This window comes from Passer montanus, unplaced genomic scaffold (assembly GCF_014805655.1).
Source record: "Passer montanus isolate IOZ18808 unplaced genomic scaffold, ASM1480565v1 scaffold23, whole genome shotgun sequence".
Taxonomy (NCBI): Eukaryota; Metazoa; Chordata; class Aves; order Passeriformes; family Passeridae; genus Passer; species Passer montanus.
Genome location: NW_024366926.1, coordinates 8,550,999 through 8,568,963, shown reverse-complemented (window position 1 = coordinate 8,568,963; position 17,965 = coordinate 8,550,999). Strand labels below are relative to the sequence as shown.

The 17,965-nt window shown below is 40.8% G+C and overlaps 1 protein-coding gene across 3 annotated transcripts in view; it reads right to left on the bottom strand.

Annotated features, from left to right (window-relative positions):
- Positions 1–13,087, bottom strand: part of SGMS2 (sphingomyelin synthase 2) — a 33,286-nt gene extending 20,199 nt beyond the window's left edge. The window contains exon 1 of one of the 3 annotated variants that reach the window (XM_039710629.1): positions 13,050–13,087. The gene's annotated coding sequence lies outside the window, so the exon portion shown is untranslated. Of the gene's footprint in view, positions 1–8,976; positions 9,504–13,049 lie in introns of those variants that run through there. The other 2 variants (XM_039710628.1, XM_039710630.1) reach the window with 2 other exon arrangements.
- Positions 13,088–17,965: the final 4,878 nt, after the last annotated feature.

The following is a 17,965-nucleotide window of genomic DNA, read 5'->3' as shown; positions in this document are numbered from 1 at the left end:
AGAATCTGTGCCCTACAGCAGGTATATTATTCCTCCCTGAAACCTTCCAGATGAGCTCCATATCTCATGCAAGACAAATAACACTAAAGAAATAAATTTTATATACAGCAGTGTTACAGTCCAGCAAAGACTGTAAACAAATCAGCCCAAAAAAATAAGTCCAACCTCTGAACAAAACTGATTGCCTTTTCAGATAATGTACATTGTGAGCTGTCTTAAGTATTGAATACTCAGATGTGTAGGTCTGATGCAGAAAATAAATGCCATATCTCTAGAATTAAGGCATCTGCCATAGCCTACATTTTCCTGTACTCCTGGGAGAGCTTTACAGAATACACTCAAACAAGTTAAATCCAACAGCATGAGTAAGTACCCTAATCTAAAAAGGATTGTTCAGAGAAAGTTCTTGGCTTCCCCAAGTTTTCTCATGTCTGACAGTAAGATTTATAAAACTGATTTAGACAGAACTGACTCTTGCTCAATTCTGCTTCTATGGGGCAGGAGCATAAACTGATCTCTTATTCTACAAATAGGCAGTCAGGACAATCACCTGAAGTGTCCAGGATAAAAACCTGCAGTAAAATTCCTTAAGCATATTCAGACACCAGAACACTGAATATTCATAGACACATACTGAGACACTTACAAGGAAGAACCTGAATTGCCACTAACCCTCAACATTTGAGCTAACATGCAGACTTCACAGCAGGCAATTGAAAAAACAAACACAAAACAACAAACAAATCCAAACTTCCAACAAACACCAACTGGAACTGGTACTATTCAGTCTAACTACACAAACCACTTTCTTTACATATACAGGAGACAGAAATTCACAAGAAAAGGGACTCACACACCTCACAGACTCTTAGAGCTGTAACTGTTAGATTAAAAGCTACATGTTCTTTGACATGTACCAGCATGAAAATCTATTTGCCTTACAGCTTGGTTATCTGCAAACGTATCTCATGGGCAATCACTCTGTGGGTGCTGCCTGGATAAGAGGTAAACAGACACAAAGGTCCTCTCAGACCTTTGAGCTCTCCTAGACCTACAGGACTCATGAAAAGAGGAGATGAGAGGTGTGGAAACAGTGTTATAAAATAGTGATAATAGTGACAAGACAAAAATATCATCCTAAACAGCAATACATTTTCTGTCCACTAAGATTGTCTTTCTCCATCAAATCACACTATGACAAATACACAACACTAAAAATACCATCCTGCAGTTTAGAAGCCTTTTGATGAAAGAAAGCCTTTTTCTCTGATTCTAATTGGAAACACTACAGAATATCACCATAAATGCATGTGTCAGGGCAGTTTTCATGCTACATTCCCAACAATGCATGACCAAATTATAAGCTATGTAACATCAGTCTTAAAACCTTCTGAGCAATACAAGCCATTAAAATCAAAAACATCTTCATAAGAGTGTTATGGAAGATTAATCAAGATAAGTGTTCTTCAAGCAAATTTATAGAAGCCAAAGTACAATAATCTTCCTGTAGCTGTCCTTGTAACTGCAATAGAGACTTTCATCAGAACGAACTTTATCTGCACGTTACACCCATCACAGTCAAATTTTGACTAAGCTGTGTTGCCTCTGTCATGTTCTAGAAAGGCTTGTAGTGCTAAAAGCTTTGTTCCTGATTCTACTACTACAGGATACAGCGGGAGAATAGGAAGAAAGCACATATGTGTGCACACTCAAAAGAGTTACAGGTAAGGTAGAAAAACATGGTTCTATTGCCCTTACTGCAGCATAAGGGAACAGAGCTTCTGCTTTCCTACGACTCTCCTCTGCCCTCCAGGCCCTGGAAGGGGACTAGCATCCCATTGTAAATTCAGTCATTCAGCTCTGAGCTCCTCAAATATAGGACAGGTAAAGAGTTTAGTCAACCTCTATGATGTTTAAGACTTTAATATAAACATCATCATACTACAAAAATTAAGGGAAAAAACCCCAAACAAGAAACTTTTTATGAGAACATTCATTCTGCATAGTAAAACTAAGCCATGCACCTTACCTTGTTCAGATTGTCTAGTGACTAGGAAGTAATGCACAGAACTAAGTATAAACTGCCTGCAATCTGTCAAATTACACTTTAAAAAACCCCAAGCACTTCGTATCAAAGAAAAATACTTTAAGATCAAGAATTATAATTATTTAGCCCAATAACTTGAGCTTTGCTATTTGAGGCGTTGTCTTGCAATGTTGACTGTCAGCTGAGGTTTCTCATCCATCTTAACCTTTAAAAGTCAGTACAAGTTACTGACTTTACCAGAGAGATACACATTATTCCAAACAGAAGAATGAAGAAACATTACACTTATGCCTGTTTGCACCTATGGAAATAGCAGAGCCATTTTTTTAAGACCTGCATGGAGGAAGCTAATGACCATGGTTACTGCAGAACACAAAACAAAGGCCAACAAGAAAATCATTCTCACTGGAAAGCACTTGCCATTCAGCTGTGTAGCATGTGTAGTATTCAGTTTCCAAGTCATAGTTATTGCTAAAAAGATGAATTCTGAATAATCTGAAAACTCAGAACACAATCACTGCAGTGGACAGAAGTTTAAACCCATAACACTAAACTCTTCAATAAGTTGCTTTAATATTAACTTACAATTTAACTTCTAAGTTCACTGTGGCACCTTGAAAGGAACAATGGCTTTAATTCTCCTTGCTTCAGTGCCAAACAGGATGCCACAACCCTTCCTCTCAAGACTGAAGTCCACCATGAAAGTTAAAAAAAATTTTAGAAGAACAAAAACATTGGAGTGTTGTTTTTCTATGTTAGTGCATGAGAACTTTTAATAGTCAATAATAGGATTCAAACAACTTCAGCCAATGTGCAGTCTCACAGAATGGAAATAAACAGTTTCACTTTGGAGAACCACCTTTAGCTTTGTCACATTTTCCACATCAAGTGGAGTTGATTTTTTTCTCCCAAAAATTTCAAGATCATTCCCTATAGCTGCATGCAAAGTACACATGCTTTCAAAAGCAATTTGCAAACAGTTCTGTGAAAAACAGCATCTGCATTTCAGTAACAGCAGCTTAAGCAGGTGTATTAATTTTTACTTATAAATTAGAGCCAAGTTTTGGCCTCTAGAAGACCAAGATGGTATGCCAGAAGACAAGAATGAACTCTTGTTGAGTGACACTCAAACTAATATGTAAAATCAAATGAAGACAAGCTCATGGTTTGGAGACTGGCACTGTAAGGAACTCTTACCTGGCATCCTTACAGATTAGTACAGTATTATGAAAACAGGAAAAACCACAAGCTTTGGTAGGACTTTTGTCAGGCTCCTAATACACAGGAACCAAAAGTAACAGGAGTTAACTTTTTAAGCTACAACATATCCATAGTTTCTATACTCGGGAAAAAGTTAAGTCACCAGAAAAAAAAATAAAATCAGCAGCTAAGAAGTAATCCAAATGAGGGTCATAAGAATTCCTATCTCTCAGTATTACAGAAGAAAATCCACCAAAACAAAACAGGGCTTTCAGAATTTCAGCTCAAATGCTTTTGATTTTTTACTGAAATTGTAGCACAAATTTGAACCAGAATAACTGTCAGAAGATGAAACAGAATTCTACATTAAGTGTTGTTTTAGCACTGTTCAGACAGTAATACAGCATTACAGCTTTAAGATGTCCTTTTTGAGCAACTGCAGTGATGGGAACACTTTGCTCCAATACAGCCTGTGTTCAGTCTCAAATCAAGACACAGGCAGTAGGTATTCGGCATAAAGCATCTACAGACAACAAGTGCAGTTTCCCATTTACAAAGCTGATGTGGGGGAAGTAAAAAAAGAAATTAAAAAATAATCAAATAAACTGTAATTACTGTAGAAGCATACGAGAACTACCAACAAGCTACAGGATTGTATCATGCCCGCCAGATGAAAGACAGAATTAATGACTATGAGGCATGACCTTTTCTACTGCTGCTTCTCTTCAGCAAATTATGTCACCTAAATAAGGAGACTGCCTCATTATTTCTGATTTAGCAGTAGTCTGGAATATTAAATGAAGCATATAGAGTTGAATTCAGTATTTGGAGAGGAAATAAGCATAACACAGCTGAAACTGGATAAAAAAAAAAGTCTGGAGACACTGTCTCCTTATTTAGTTCTGCTCCACTAACCAACTGGCCAGCACTAGAGTGAACATAAGCAGGAACTTGGGTGTGTGCAAAAGTAAACATTTTGTCACTTATGTACATTTCACATGGCTGAAACTAACTGTGAGAAGTCATTCAGCACCCATCACACAACAGTTTAAGATCTTAGGAGGTTAAGCAGAATACACACTCTAAAAAGAGAAAGATTAGAAAATGCAAACATATTTCGACATTAAAAAAAACAAGTAGCGAGAGCAGGTGACTTCTTAATAAAGGACTTTTACAGACTCAAGAGTTCTAGTAAAGATTTTCTGGGGAGGTAGCATATACCAAAATACTTCTAATACATACTAATAATACTTCAAAAAATGGAAAACATTACCTTTTGCTTAGGGCTTTAAGCTAGGTCTTAAAAAATCCAAGAGGCCTGTTCTTTGAGGCTGGACAGATTTCTGCACTCTGATAGGATTAAAGACTCCCATTTATTTTAGAGTTAACTCAGATTAAAAAAAAAAAACAAATCAAAACAACTACATACAATTAAAACCAACCAACCAAAAAACCCAATTAAATTTGAGTTCTATTATTAGAGGCATGAACTATGATCATGGATGTTTTTTTGTTTTGTTTGATCATACATCTTTCTCTAAATTGACACTACAAACACAAACTCTAGTAACTTTTGATAGCTCAGAGTGACACTTTGCAATCAGAACTTGTATAAGACAGACATAAGATACTAATTAGACAGAACAAATGTACTAATACTGGGCTTTTTAATTTATATGTGTTTAGTCCATATTAGTACTTAAAACTTCCCTCTGTGAATATTTAAGCTTACAGTAGCAGCAAGACTGACACACACCTAAGATATCAACAGGCAGTCCAGGCAAAAAGGCCTTCCCCAAAGGCAAGGAGGTTACAGAACTTCACACAGGCCATACTGGCTTATGACAACTAACAGGTAAAGCTGCCTCTGAAGCATTTCACAAAGAACATGACCAATTGCCTGGGGACCCTTGAAAACCTGTGATCATAAACTGCTGCAGGCAGTTTATAAATTCTCAGATGGGGGGTTAGAAAAAAAACGCCTTAAATATAAATAGCTTCCTGGGGTTTATTGCTCACTTCTGTTGACGTCTTTTGTGATATCCATCTCTTCCAAAGTAACCAAAGTAACCCTACTGTAACTGAAGATACAGTTAATCATTATTTGTACCTTAAACCTTCTTTCCAGTTTTAGCCATGATATGCTTACATCTTGTGTGAAAAACTGAATCCAACTCTCTAAATTCCATTTAAGATTTCAGATTACTGCTAAATCAGAAATAATCCAGAGGGAATTTATTTTAAATTTAGCCATTCTTAAGCAAACATATTCCTAAATGCTTTGCATCAGTTCAGCTTAAACCAACCAAATTAAGCTGATGCAACTTGTGAAAACATTCAGTGCTGTGCTCAAGAGACTCAGCATTTCCCCAAGAAAGAACAGGTGTACAACCCTAATCCTAATTTGCATCAGTAACCACAGACACAACAACACTGCAAAGTTTAGTGTAGAGTTTACTGCATGGCACAGGATCCTAGTAAGATTCAGCCTGAGGACATTACTATATATAAAAGACTAAGGACTACAGAACAGAGCAGAAAGAGATGAACTCTAAAGGCAGGAGAAAAGCTAGGAACAGGAAGACATTGCAATATGTAACTTCCAAGATCAGACTTTGGAACCCCCACAGTTCTACTAATATCAGCAACTTCATTTTTATATACAAACTTTATCAATAATAAGTGAGATGTTATTGAAATTTATACATGGCAGTTGAAAGTTAACTTCTAGCAGCTGGGGAGGGCAAGTGACATGTGATTTTTTTTCAGGTACCTTCAAATAAACCGGACATTCTTCCATTCTAGAGTTACATATCGGAAAAACTATTTTTTCTGGAAAAAAAAAAAAGCAATACATGCTTTTTTGCTGTAAAATTCTCCTGTCAGAAAGAATGCAGTGAAGTTCTCCTGATTAATGATGCTCATTATTTTCTCTGATGATCTAAACCCAAACACTGTTTCATTAAGAACCATTTTATTTGAAATCATCACCTCAACAACCTCAGATACTCTGATAACTTTCTTCATCCATACAACAGACTAGACTCCAAGATTTTTAAATGCCATCAGGACCCACCTGACACACAGTAAAGAAAAGTTTTACTCAGCAACCACAAGCATGACCTCAAAGCACAGCAGTCCCCTTATTTTACAGATACTGCTTACATGTTAGCTGGAGGGTAAGTACCACATTTCCCTAAAGCTGATTCACTTCTACTTTATATTTTGGTCCTATTAAAATTCCTATCAACAGCCACAGACTTCCAAAACCAATTATATTGGTAAGAAGTACTTAATTCTCTTTATCACCCATATCCCCACAAGATCTGTTCTGGGGGAAAAGAAACAGTGATACCTGTTAGTGTTAACTTAAGCAAGCATCCTCATACAGGAGACACTTGTGGCTGTTAACTGTTCTGGAGCCTCACTAGAACAGCTGGGTTTCAGGAGAGTTAAGAAATGCCCAGAATAGACTTTGTTTGAAACATAACACAGAGCTTTCTGTGTTATGTAAAACTTCCCCATTAGCAGCTCTGAAGTTCTTCAGCATCTGCTGGGACAGTGGTGCCTGGATGCCTGACATTCTTAGTGTGCACAGCATCTTTGGGGACAGTGGTGTCCATGGTACAAACAATTCTCCCAGCAGGGAGAGAGCTCTGAAGACAGTGGACCTAGTGTTACATTAATCTTCGCAGCATCTGTGCAGACCAGTGCAATACCACAGCCATACTAAATGATATGTTACAGCATCTGTATTGTCCACTCTCCACAAATGGTATCAAAAACTATCGTAGGCCAACAGCCCACCAAAATTAGGAAAAAAAATCCAAACAGAAGATGCATACAAATACCTCTGTCTTCAAAGACCACTTGTGTTCCATGAGATTTAAGTGTAATGAGCCATTTCTTCAAAAACCTTCTACATTTTCTGCTTCTTTTAAAAGGCCACTCATTTTTTAAATCCATCACTTGTTTCAATACTTTGAAAATTAGTGTATTGATTTTTAAGGATTAACAATCTTTATACCTTTAATATGCTATACTCCTACACTGAAAATAAATAACTCCAGGCTTCAGAATTAAAAATACCTAAGATTAAGTCTCTTATTCACCTCTTCCAGAGATAGGAAGGTACATGTATGAGCTGAGTTTTTTGCATTGATAAGGAAATCTTCAGTTTTTCACTATACTGAATCCCTGATAGAACACTTCTGATGTCTACTTGAAACATTAAGTTCTGAATTCATTTCTGTCTTACAATAGTACAACTAGAGCACACTTCTACAATGCAGAAAAGCAGATGCTTATCAACATGCCATCCATAGCTCAATATTTAAAATTCAGGAGTAAAGGCATTCTATATTGAGAGTGCCAACCCGTGACTTAAAAAAAAATCTGTTTTTGCTCTCTTCAAGTTGTCATTTCTCTGTTGTGCAAGTTCACCTCAAGGACAGCACAGAAATCTACCTCATTAGCGGCTTTTATCACCTCACTATTGTTCTCCCCTTAGATTTTCACCTAAAGTTTCTCCTGATCACCACTTGATTTCTCCAATACTCTAAGACTGATATACTACACAGGGTACACTGGAATATTTTTTCTGGAGGACACAGACAAGTATATGTATTTCAGCAGAATATGATAATTTGTGTCTGATTTTGAACTAACAACCTAAAAAGAAAGAAATATGGAAGCAAGCACATTGACCTTTCTAGTAAATTAAGCTCTAGAGTATTTAAGTTAGGGCAAAATAAGGAATAAAAGTTATTAGTTTCACAGCAAGAAAGTATTTAAGGCTATAGAGCCTCAAAAAACCTGCCTAGTCACATAATAATACATCTAAGCAACTACATCAAATATAATAAAAAAGTAAATTGATTTCAGACAAAGTATTTAACAAATGTGGTTTAAAGTGAAGCCTGCCAAACTCCTGTAAGGCCTGCTGTCTCAGATGAAGTACCATGCACCTGTTCAGTTTATGCTAATACTCCTACAGAACCATTCACTTGTATAATTGTGCATAAATTAATAGCTGTCAAGTGGTTTGAGGACAGATGTTTGATTTCCTAAGGTGTTCAAATGAAACAAAATAAAATGTTTAGAAACTGACTAAACTGAACAACAGATATTCTACATTGTATCCTAGTTTTGTTACTTTGCCAGAAGACTATGCATTAACCACTTTTCACAAGGATTTAAAGCTAAATTTACACCAGAAACATACAACATTAAAAGAAATGCAACCTGCCACTAAGTCAAAAGTTTAGTTCAGCAGCAGTTCAGGAAGTTTAACAGTGGCTTCAACACAGCAGACATGCAATAGGAAAAAAAAAAATCTATAACAAAAGACCTTTACAACACCCTTAAGAGCCTTATAATATTACTTTATCTTCCTTCCTGAGCTGAAATTGCACATTTTGAAGTCCCCTCCTGAGCAGCTAGTTATGTGGTACTGCTCTAAGAGGTATGTACACACTGCCCACACCAAAAGCATAGAATTTTACTCTCAAACTCGATATGTTCCACGTTGGCAAGGGAAATCAAAGCAGCAGGTGCCCTCCTCAGCTAGAGGGGCCTCAAACTCTAGAAATGGAAGAGACCACAAGCGTGGGACTGCTCTTCCCAGTCTCTATCCAGCTGACAGCTGTAGGTCTTCTGTGAAAGAGGGTCTCCGAGTGGGCACCTGTGGTACGCCACGCTTTAATCCACCTATGCCGCTCCCAACTTACCTACTCAGCCGTAAAAGCAAAATCTCGCACTGCTGGCAGTTCCTCCTCCAAAGGCGGCTGGAAGTCGTTTTTGGAGCCTCAGGGCTCCTAGGTTTGGGCTCTGCAGGTCCTTATGGGCAGACACTCCCACCGGTGAGGCGGCAGCACGCAGAAGCAGCTAGAAAGTTTGCCACAATCTCTACCTTCCCCTGCAATCTGCTCCTCTCCCAGCCTCAGCCTCTTCTCCCTCCTGGCGAAAGGGACCGGCTTTAAGGGCGGCGGCGGAGACGGCACTTCTCGCAGAGGTTCCCCGCCTCAGCAGTGCCGCAGCTGGAAGGGCTCTCCCGCGGGAGGGCGGCTCCGGCCGGGGGGCGCCGCGGGCAGCGCTCGTTCGGGGCTGCGGCCGCCGCCGTGTTTGCCGCGAGCCTCATGCTCGCCGCGGTGCTCCCTGACATCATTCATTCTGCTACGCGCACGCCCGCCCCCTCCATTTCCAAGCAGTGACTCACCCCGGCGCCGCCGCCGCCGCTGTCCGGGGCAGGGCCGGCCGGGCCTCTCGGAGCCCCCGCCCGCCGCGCAAGGTGCCGGCCCCGGGCGGGCACGGCCCGGCCCCGAACCCCTGCCCCGCCCGGCCTGGCCGTGCCAGCCCCGCACGGCTCCCCCGGGACACCGCTCCGTCCCGCTAGTCCGCAAAAGGGGCGCCGGCACCTGCCCTGCCCACCCTGAAACGCCTGCTAGGGGAAGGGCACCGCCCGCCGCCAGCACGGGGCAGGTGCCGGGGCCGCCCCCGCAGCCAGGCCACAGCCGAGCGCCGCCGCCCTCGCAGCGACGGGCTTCCCGCGTTTGCCGGGGGATTTGATTTCCCCAAATCTGCTCATGTGACAGATGACTGTCACTGAAGCCCCCTGCTTCTCAAGTGTTTCCCCCCCGCCTCTGGACTTGGCTTTCCTCGGGGTTTAGTTTGGCTTTTTTTTTTTTTTTTTTTTTTTTTGCGGTGGGTGGAGGGGTATTTCCCCCCCCCACCCTTTTGTTTTCAAGAGTTCCCCCATCACTACGTAGCAGCCAGATTTTGTTGGGAGTTTTCCAGCGTAAGAAACACGTGATTGGCGGGGGAGGAAGGGAGGCAGGTGTCAGCTCATCCTCACCGAAACTGGCCGTGGCCGATACACACCTGTCCTGCCTCGGTCACCCGGCTGCAGCGCCGAGCGGGCACATGACAGAGCGGCGGCCCGGCACACAGCCCTGGCTCGGGGAAGGCACCTGACCCTCTGTTCGTCACCCCCCTGGAAAGCCCCCTTCACCCAGCTATTGGCTTTTCTGCTTGGGTTGCTCACACTTTGTTTTTTTTCCACAAAAGCTTGGGGGAAGGGAAGAGAGAATCTGCTTGATTCCAGCACAGAGTGGAAAAATTTTCCACACTCAGTTTTCTGTGGGACAGGGAAACTACTCTGGTCCAACAGTGACAGCCAGGGCACTGCTACAGACAGAATGCCAGGACTTCCAAGTTTTATCTCCTGCAGGCTTAATGCAAACAGACTCTTATAACTTGTTAAACAATTTAGCAAGGCTACTGCTGTTCCTGTTGCTAGGTGAATGAACATACACACCTGTAGTGCTGAACCAAAGAGGTCTGCTGGAGCCTCACAGCAATCCTTAATGCCATCTCTACTGTAATCCCTCCTCCCACCACCCCTCCAATTCTCCTAAGTAGGTAATGCTTCCTTTAAAATAAAATCTGAAGGGAAAAAAAGATACCATGGGCAGGGCATTTGTTTTTAACTGATTACAGAGATATCTACCTATGCCTTATTGCATACACAATCACATGCATGCCTTTGCAGAATTGTATCTACAGAGAAGACAATAACAGACAGTAACAGTTCAAGAGTAGAAACAGCAATGCAATTGGAAAAAAAAGTATCTACAGGCAAAGCAAACTACAGCAAAGGCTAAACAGAGGCCTCCCCTAGTTTTCTTTAATTAAAAAGAGCCACTGAAGAAAGGTTAAAAGCAAAGACTGTAAATTTTACTGGCATTTTTCTAAATTATTTAGATAGATCAGTAAGCTGAAACACTGGCGTTACTCTTAAATAATATTCTCTGAAGCACTGCATTTGAGTAAGCAAAAAATAGCAGCTCATTTTCTTACTCCATTCAAGGCTACACTTCACACCCAACCCCACAAGCCCACCCATGCAGATGAGAGGTTGAAGAGTAGAGCTCAGGGGTGGATCTGTGATGAGCAGCTTCCAGGAGAGGGTTTTGAACTAATCTGGTAAGAACTGTTTGCAAGTCCTGCATAACAACACACCTTCAAAAGCAAGCAGCAAATTTGTGAAGTCACAAAATTTACTAGAGGAAATAGCAGCACATCTCTTGACCTTTACTTTAAACTAAATTGACTTCAGAAGATTGTTTTCAGACAGGAATTTAGTGAGAGATAACAAGACTTACAAAATGATAACTTATTTCGAGGTAAAAGAAACCTTGCACACACAGAATTACATGGGGAGACTCACAAGTCACATTCCCCTTCACCTCCCAGGGAGGCAGATGAGAGGGAGAGAATACAGAAAGAGAGCTTTGAGGGGAAAAAAAAAAATTACTGTTTCTTTCACTTGGAACAAACCCAGCATCTTTTTCATTACTGTTTACTTTTTCCCCCTTTCATGAGATCAGCAGGGATATTATTGGAAACAGTAATTCTATAAACGAACACAGCCAGCTTGTGCATTAAAATTCTGACTTTTCCAAAGAGACACTTGGGCAGTTTTCAGAAGTAGCTACCACCAGAATCCTGTTCAGTCCTACTGTGGGAGAACTGAAGCTGCAAGATCTGGTTTGTGGTGGGGGAAACCAAGAACCATAAGAAATTTCTAGTTCAAACTGACTTCACAGTTTATAGACAGAAAAAGTTGCAGTTGCCTTTTTTTTTTTTTGTAGCCAAGCCATAGCAGAATTCTGTGCAGAAACTGATAGCCAAAAACTATGTACCTGTGCTCAGCCTAAGTAGTTTCAGAACTAATTAACCGTATAAGTACCTATGTACTTAGAAGCTCACATATATTTGTAGCCTTTACTGCAGCTATGTTAAGGGCAGATGAAAACCTATATATTTTATATTGAAGCATGCCATACACTCCAATAATTATCATCACTTATAATTCTTCCTTGTCTTTTTCCCAAGTAGCATATAAATCAGGGTAATCCTGCAAACTACTTCTAGTCAGGTCTAACGTTATATTCTGTACCTTGGCGCTCATGGCAGCCCTGTTATATCTGTGAAGGTGCTAGTTGATATTTCTACCTTAAAACAGATGGAGTAACTCTAGCATCATTTATTATTCCCACTCAATTATGAAAGAGTAAAACACACTAAAGCCCAATGTAAGTAGATTATACCATTAAGAGATTCTTCATCAGTATACACTTCCTAAATCCTTAAACACCCCCTAACAAAAATATGTTATACAGTTTTTTAATTAGATGCATTTCAGCCAGGGCATGAATTCTGGGTCTCCAGATTATAATTTTTGATCCATTCACTAGCTCAGTTTCATCATCAAGCGCTTTAGAACAAGAAGAAAGCTTACCTTGTAAATTCACCATTAATGTCACTATTTTTTTGGCAACTGAACAAGTAGATGAAAAGATAAGCCCCAAAAGAAATCATAAGACAAGTTTTTCCATCACTCCTTCATAAGCACCAGTTCCAAAGTACACAGTCCTGCCCTACTATTGGAGAGGCTGGGGCCTTAAGAAACACGTTTATAAATCACCACAGCTGGATCACGCACAAGTTCAGCCGCTTAGATATCAAGCCTACCTTAACAGGTCAACCCCCAAAAAATAATTGGAAAAAAAATTTAAAAAACAAAATTCAAAAAAAAAGCCACCAAACAAGGCAGACTACTAGTTACTATAAAGCACTAAGCTGTCAAGCCAAGCACTGCCATACTAAGCACACGAACATTGCTTTACCACCTTGCACGAAGAGCCCGCGAGCAAAGCACCCCAGTGTCGCTGCCTCAGCTCGGGGGAGCCCACCGCAGTCCCCAGGAGGGACACCCGGGGAAAGCGCTGCCCGGCCTTACCTGCGGCCTCCTGCGCTAGCCCGGCCCTGCTGCCCGACTGCCGAGGCTCAGCTGCCGCCCGCCCTTCCCGAGCTTTCAAAGGAGGCGGGAAGCGGCCCAGGCCAATGGCAGCGGGAGCCGCCCGCCCGCAGGTGCCCGGTCGGGCTCGGCAGGAGCGGCCGCCGCCGCCTCCGAGTGCGCCGCCAGCGGTGCCCAGCCTGGAGGCATCTCTGGAGACAGCAGCTGCTTCCTCCAGCCCCTTTCTTTCGACTTCCCGAGACCAACAAATCCGTGATTATTGTCTCCCGTTTGCTTAACCTTGGTGATTTACACAGTTTACATTCCCCAAAAATTGCTGTATGAGCTGTTTTCATAACCAACAGCTAGGCAGAGATATTATGTTTTTAAAACTATTTTTTTTTTCAAGGGCTTATGTGTTATTCAGAACGTTCCTGGATAGTTTCAGGGGAAAAAAAAAAATGAAACTTTGTGGAATTATACTCCCTGCTAAACCTCATAAGGAGAAAAAACAGATTTAGACTACAGATTTTTTTTTAAACAAAGCAGTAAGTTAAAACAAACTTTTTATTTTTCCCTCACTATTTCACTTTCATAAGCAGAAAAAGCTGTACCTCAAATTTATCCTATTTTTTTCTTCCTTTGGATATATTGTGGGATCAAAGAATCATAAAATCATAGAATGGTTTTGGGTTGGAAGGGGACCTTGAATATCAAGGTCCAACACCCTGCTGTGGGCAGGGCCACCTTCCAATAAACCAGGTTGCTCAAAGCCCCATCCAGGGATGGGGCATCCACAACTTCCCTGGGCAACCTGTTCCAGTGCTTTACTACCCCCACAGGGAAGATGTTTTTTTTCCTAATATGATTAGGAATGGGACAGAAAGGGTAGGGGAGTGTGTGTTTTCTTGTTCGATTTTGGTAATTCTTTAAGTATTCAAACAATATGAAATCAGACACACCTTAAAAGCTGTGAAATAAAGAGATCTTGGTTCAGTGTTTTTCAACCAGTTTCCTTAAAAGCTGAAGTGAAAATTGATTTTCTATCTAAAAATATGTGCATCCAAAATCTCCATCTCCAGCTTCAGAGAGCTTTCTGTACACAACAGTGGCATTCAATAAATGCTTTTCTCTGATGAAGCAAGGCTTTGGCAAAAACAGGAAGAGTACAGGTACTTGACACTTGACAGAGGCTGTAGGGGGGTAATGGGAGATCAGAGAACAATGAAAATAAATTCTAATTTATCATCTCTATATTTGTGCAAGGTGATTCTAGGAAACTAGATGCAGATGACATCAAGTTGGGTGATGCTGCTGACACACCTGAAGGACAGGATACCAACCAGAAGGACCTAGACAGGCTCCGGAAGTGGGCCCATGGGAATCTCATGAGGTGCAACAAGGCCAAGAGCACGATGCTGCACCTGGGCTGAGGCAATCCTCAGCACCACACAGGGGGAGGAACAGATCAGAGCAGCCCCGCTGAGAAGGACTTGGGGTGCTGGTGGGTGACAGGATGGACATGACCCAGCAATGTGCACTCACAGCCCAGAGAGCCAAACCTGAGCCACCAGAGCAGCGTGGGCAGCAGCTGAGGGAGGGGATTCTGCTCCTCTGCTCTGCTCTGCCCTGGTGAGACCCCACCTGCAGGGCTGCATCAGCTCTGGGGTGCCCAGCACAGGAAGGACATGGACCTGTTGAAACAAGTCCAAAGAAGGCCACCAAGTCATCAGAGAAATGGAGCACATCTCCAGCAAAGAACTGGGATTTTTCAGCCTGGAAAAGAGAAGGCTTCAGGGTGACCTAACTGTTGCCTTCCAGTACTTGAAGAAAACTTACAGAAAAGATGAGGCAAGATTATTTACAAGTGAATGTAGTGAAAGGACAAGGGTGAATAGGTTTAAATTGGAACAGAGTACGTTTAGTTTAGATATTAGGAAAAAACATCTTTATTGTAAGGTGGTGAAGCATTGGAACAGGCTGCCCAAGGAAGCTTTGGATGCCCAATCGCTGGAGGTGTTCAAGGCCAGGTTGGATGGGGCTCTGAGCAACCTCGTCTAATTAAAAGTGTCCCTGTCCACAGGGATGTTCAAGACCCCCCCTACAAGCCAAACCATTCTGTGATTCTATGAAGCTGCATCAAGCAGAAGTATGGGAAATATTCTCAGTCTCCTTCAGAAAAGAGGTAACACTTTTGGCAACAACTAGAAGATCATAAGAATGATGCTAGGCAGCTAAAAAGGCTTATTAAAGCTTTTCTGTAACATCATAAGGATTTCTGGATATGATATTAAATGCATGAAAAATAAGACAAGACTGCTGCGCTGTAACAATTGTCACAAAGTCAACTGACAGGTGAATTAGCCCATTTTCTTTGCTACTTAGCCTTACCTACTGTATCTTCCCTTCATCCTCCTGAACAGCTTTCCTCTCTAACTCCTGTGATCCCTCCTTTCCCATGTAACTTTCTTTTAATTTCTCACCATTGGGATTTTTTTTTTGCAGCAGCAGGCCTATATTCTGGAATAGAATAGTTGGGCTAAACCTTTGACTACTAGACAACATCCTCTTCAATAAAAAGTTTATACGGCTTTTCCCCAGTAATGCAAAACAGAAACCCATTAATTTTAATAGAAACTGAACAGTAGCTGAACAGATCAATAGAAGATCTCTATTTGTCTCTCTGTGTGTGCTTTTTCTATGATAGAGAATTTTATCTGATTCAGCTGGAAAATGAGAAAAAAATAGAGGGAAAAGGAAATAAGACTGGAACATGAATGAGCAATACAAAACTGCTAAGACTTACCCCTCCCCATTGAAGCTTAGGAGCAATATAATTTTTGTACCATTATCTTACATTTGAGGATTCTATTAGTGTGAGGAAGATTTTTAAGCAAAAATTATTTTTAAACCTAAGCAGCTGACACAATTGCATGAGGGACAGGTGGCCTACTTTAAAAAGGAAAAAAGTGACTGCTGTTACCATCTGAATGTAAATTCAGTATGAAACACAGGGAGAGCTCTAACGTACCAGGGTAGTCTCCTGTCTAATCTTCTGTCCTGGCTCTGATAGCAGGCAATGCAAGAAGCTTCAGAGGGGCAATAGCAGTAGAAACTGGGAAAAGGACAGAGAGGTGTAAAGCATCCTTCTGTCCTAGCTGCTTATCCATTTACCCTTCCAAAGGAGAACAGAATCATTAAAGTTGGAAAAGACCTCTAAGATCATCAAGTCCAACCATCCACCCAGCACCACCACCATGTTCACCATTAAACCATGTCCTCAAGAAATACATCCACACATTTTTGGAACACTTCCAGGGATGGTGCCTCCACCACTTTCCTGGGGAGTCTATTTCAATGCTTTACAACCCTTTCCACGATTTTTTTTTTTCTAATATCTAAGCTAAACCTCCTCTGGTGCAACTTGAAGACATTTCCTTTTGTTTCCTTTCTGCCAAGCATAACAGGAGATGCATTTTCTCATTTTAAATAAAAAGACCAGCAACCAACAAGTAAATTTTAATGAAGTATGCACTTAGCACCAAAAGATTGTTGTTTTTGGTGCATTTTTCTTGTGAATAAGTTGTGATACTCCTCAATTATGTACAACCTTAATACGATCCCATGCCTATTTGTATAAGGGTTCAAAAAGGTTTGAGGAAAAATACCAGAAGATGTACAAAATAGTGTCAAAAGAAAGTTTGCTATTATTTTGCACTAGACTGTAGAATAAAGTTTGAAATAATGGCTAAAGACATTCTGACAGATATCCTTCAAGTGAATGAGTCATGAACCTCAAAGGTAAAGAAGAAAAAGACAGAACTGACTCATATATCAATTCTGAATTTTAAATATGACATGCTTTTTTGATATGCTGTGTATTAGCAGGGCCTTAACATGTCTTCTTTTTCACAGAACCAAAAGATAGATGAGTTGGGTAAAAAGGCGTATGTAGACTTTTGCTCCACTGTATTTGAAATGTATTCAGAAGTAATTTGGTGCTTATTCTTACTTGGAAGCAAAAAGCCCTGGTGTCACTTATTAAAAAGTTGTGGCCATGAGATTTAGCACAAAGGCCACAGTCAAGAAAATGTTGTTTAATGGATGATTTTTTAGACTGAAAAGCGTAAGTCTTTCTGCCAGTTTCTATGTATCATCACCCAGATATGATTAGATGGTTTCTGAAAGCATGAAGCCAAGGGATCCGGGTATTGTTATGTCCTGCCAAATGTACATTACTGTTGTAAAAACATGTTCTAAAGTGTCTTTTCCTTTGATTCATGTTTTTAAATTGACTTGGAGGAGGATGCAGAAAGAACGAGTTATAATACAGGGAGAAAGGTTCTTCCTATCTGATAAGAAAAAGGCTGAAGCATCTTCTCAAGTGTCTAGCTTGAGAAGAGGGGCAGACCTCAGAACAGATGAGGAGGCTGATAGTTTTCCATGGAGTATTTCAATGGAAGACACAATAGCACAGTCTTGACTTAGGTGCTACAAGCTTATACATGGGCAGACCTCTGAGATATCTTCATTGTTAAGAGTTTAGATTCTTGTTCTGCTCTAATAAATAAATCACAAGGAGTTGTAAATATAGATGTCCCCAAATTTGCACACAGTGGGAAAGGCAATAGAAAGTAAGATGGAAATGGAAGTATATTCAGCAATCTGATGTTGATGGAAATCTTGTACCTAGTATGAATATAATTGATACTGATTAATTATGCACCAAGTTGATTTAGCATTGTGCCAGTTCAAGGATAGGCATAAAAAGTATGAAAGCATTAAAAATCCACAGTGTAATAGGCTTTGAAGAAGGAACTATACTGAAATCAGAAATATGAGGATCCTGAGCTTCTTTTCAGAATAGGAAGAAAAGCAAAGCATGAATTATACTCTGACTGGAGAGTAGTATTTCTTTC